This window comes from Heterocephalus glaber, unplaced genomic scaffold (genome assembly GCF_053883595.1).
Source record: "Heterocephalus glaber isolate CG9 unplaced genomic scaffold, H.glaber_assembly_v1.0 deba00001538, whole genome shotgun sequence".
NCBI classification, from domain to species: Eukaryota; Metazoa; Chordata; class Mammalia; order Rodentia; family Bathyergidae; genus Heterocephalus; species Heterocephalus glaber.
This window is the reverse complement of record NW_028258333.1, coordinates 37,867,343-37,871,013: the sequence shown is the minus strand read 5'-3', so window position 1 is coordinate 37,871,013 and position 3,671 is coordinate 37,867,343. Positions and strand designations below refer to the sequence as shown.

The 3,671-nt window shown below is 41.2% G+C and overlaps 1 pseudogene; it reads left to right on the top strand.

Annotated features, from left to right (window-relative positions):
* The first annotated feature begins 1,307 nt into the window (after positions 1–1,307).
* LOC101702752 (dymeclin pseudogene) lies at positions 1,308–3,248 on the top strand (annotated as a pseudogene).
* Positions 3,249–3,671: the final 423 nt, after the last annotated feature.

Sequence of the window (3,671 nt, the reverse complement as noted above, 5' to 3'; positions counted from 1 at the left end):
TTTTTGGATTGCACTGTAACTTATTTCTGCAGTTTTTCAGAAGCCATGATATATCTGGGGGATCAAAGCTGCTAAGAGAAAACCTAGAAAAACTAAGGCTGAAATACTTTGTAAGACTGAGACATGGACTTATTATATTTTTATATAGTATTGTATTTATTATTTATTATATTATTTATTGATTTATTGTATATATTTCCAACCCACCTTGTTTCAAAAAAGTCACAAAATGAGAATGACTCATTCATTGAATTGTGTTCCACAGAAGAGACTTGATATCAAAGTTTAGGTTTCTTGAAATTTTCTGGGTGATATTTCACAACTATCAAGGCTTAATGTGAAAAAAGTTTTAAGATTTCAACTGTCTAATTTTAAACCTCACTATCAAGGGACATTACAGCTGTCTGTGTGTGGGAGTGTGTGTTCACACACATGGGCATGCACACACATGTGCACATGAGCATTAATTTATTCCATAAAGGAATTTTGTTCCATAAAGGATTAGAGGCAGCAAGAGCTAGAGTTTTGCAAATTCAGGAAAATGTCTAGAATACTGGTAGTCTTATCTTTTAGCAAGATTCGCCCTTTTTTTGTTGGTCAGTAGAATTTTGGTAACACACTTGAACTAGACTTCTTCACCTTTAGATGTTCCACTGCTATAGTTTTTATTGCTTTTCAGTAGCAACAGAGGAGAGTGGAGATGCAGAAGTGGATGGAAAAATAGAGTTGCTTCTCTGACCCTTGCTTCAAATTCTCTTTCAGAGGTTCTGAAAGCTCTGAATGCTCATGTCTGATTTATTCTAGACCTCAAAATAGAAAGTTTTGGAAATGGTGCGATCTTAGTTCTTGTAAAATCTCCAAGAAAGACAACCTGTCCTTACAGGGGAGTCAGTATCTACTAAAGCAAGATTCATGCTCTTGAAGTCAAAGCAGCAAATGAGTCTCTCCTCTCTTGTCTCTCCTCTCCCCGACTATCGGCCTCCGCACCGCACCTACTCTGCAGGCGCTGGAGCGGAGCCGGAGCCGCAGATGGAGTCAGAGCCTCTGAGACCTGGAAACATGGAGATCTGAGCCGCTGTGCACCACCTCGGGCTGCGACTCCACCGCGCTCCCCTGACACCCTCTGCCTGCCGCCCACCTGTGCCGCCCACCTGCCGTGCGAGGGGCTGGACGCGGAGCTCCCCGCAGGCTCAGACAGGTTCCCCTGTGGGAATGCAAGTATAAAGATAAGTTATCTACCGCATTAGAAGTTGGGGTCAAATAGCAGCAGGATCAATGATCTTCCTAAAAGTATTTTAAAAAGTATTTAAAAAAGTTGTCAGGCAAAGAATCTGTCTCTGAGAATGACCCATTCTGGAATCAGCTTCTGTCATTTTCTTTCCCAGCACCAACTAGCAGCACTGAGTTGAAACTCTTGGAAGAGGCAACCATTTCAGTCTGCAAGTCTTAAGGTGAAAACAATCCTCGGACAGGAAATCTTGCTGCACTAATTAAGGTCTTCCTTTCTAGAACCAAAGAGCTCAAACTTTCAGCAGAATGTCAGCACCACATCTTCATTTGGCAGACACATAATGCTTTATTACTTGCTGTTTGCTGAAAATATTTATTTATCTGTGAGATGTCAGAGGGTGAGTTACAACTTCATTCTACTTGTGAAGAGAAATCTCCTGGCAGTTATAATTCAGACTCAGAAGATCGTTTGGAAGAATTGCTCTGCTGTTTGATGCAGTTAATCACTGATATTCCACTCTTAGATGTTACATATGAAATATCAGTGGAGGCTGTATCAACAATGGTTGTTTTCCTTTCCTGCCAACTCTTCCGCAAAGAAGTTTTGCAACAGAGCATCAGTCACAAGTATTTGATGCGAGGTCCATGTCTCCCATATACCAGCAAACTTGTGAAAACTTTATTATATAACTTTATCAGACAAGAAAAGAGGTGTCCAGGATCCCATGTTTTCCCTCAGCAGTTGGATGGAGGAGGACTGCTCTATGGACTTAGTAGCTACTGGACTGTCTTCACACTCGGGAGTGTGGGCAGCAAAGCAGCTGCCTCTCCAGAACTTCCCTCTCCTCTCACCAACCAGTCTCCTGCTTCTGCTGGTGTTGGCTAACCTGACAGATGCTCCAGATGCACCAAATCCCTACAGACAGTCCATTATGTCTTTTAGAATACACAAGATAGCAGTTCATTCCCCTCATCGATTCCACATGTCTTCCAGATTCTTTAATAGCTTATACACAGCACTGTGTGAACAGCAGACATCTGACCAAGCAACGCTTCTCTTGTACACACTGCTCCATCAAAAGAGTAATGCCAGAACATACATGCTGGCTTGCAGGGACATGGAGAATCTTGTTCTACCAATTCTTGAGATTCTGTATCATGTTGAAGAAAAAAATTCACACCATGTATATATGGCCCTTACAATATTACTGATCCTTTCAGAAGATGATGGCTTCAATAGGTCCATTCATGAAGTGATATTAAAAAATATTACTTGGTATTCAGAACAGGTTTTAACTGAAATTTCACTGAGGAGTCTCCTGATTCTGGTTGTAATAAAAACCATTCAATACAACATGACAAAGATGAGAAACGAGTACCTTCACACAAATTGTCTGGCAGCTTAAGCAAATATGTCTGCACAGTTTCATTCTCTCCATCAGTATGCTGCCCAGAAGATTATCAGTTTGCTTTCTTTGCCATCTAAAAAACATAACAAAGTTCTGGAACAAGCCATACAGTCCTTGAGAGGTTCACTGAGTTTCAGTAATGTTCCTCCACCAGATTATGCACAGGACCTCAATGTCATTGAAGAAGTGATTTGAATGTTGTTAGAAATTATCAATTCCTGCCTGACAAATTCTCTTCACCACAACCCAAACTTGGTGTGTGCACTGCTTTACAAACAGGATCTCTTTGAACAGTTTTGAACTCATCCTTCATTTGAGGATATAATGCAAACTATTGATCTGGTGATCACCTTCTTTAGCTCAAGTTTGCTACAAGCTGGAGCTGAGCTATCAGTGGAACAGGTCTTTGAAATCATTAAGCAAGGGGTTGTTCCACTGCCCAAAGAAGACTAAAGAAATTTCCAGAATTGAATTTCAAATACATGGAAGAGGAGCAGCCCGAGGAGTTTTTCATCCCATACGTCTGGTCTCTGGTCTACGACTCAGGAGTAGGCCTGTACTAGATGGAACCCACAGGACATCCAGCTAGCTGTTCATGATGGATTCTGACTGAGGCAGGGTGCACTCCTGCCTGCCCCCCAGCCAAACTAGCCCTGCTAGTTACTTTATTCAGGGGAACAGAAGCAGACAGATTGCCTGGTCTGTCTTCTGTCAGAGAGCATCACATGAGTGTGTTCCCCTCGCACACTTTGATTTGGAAAATTGGTGCCAGTTGGCCATAGGTCACTCAGCTTAGATTGTAGTGCAGGGAGGGGGATATGCACAGCAATAATAAATGTAAAAATCTGCTGTTAAAGAAAAGACTATCTCTTGCTTCCAACTCTCTTCCCTCTCTGTTGCCTTTTCACTATTCTTGTGTTATATTGTCTGGGTTGTATTTTATTTTAAAATACTTCCAATGAAACATTGTAATGCAATTATATATATACAAGCTAATTTGAAAGAATCATCTCAAAGCAGTTTGTCAGCATT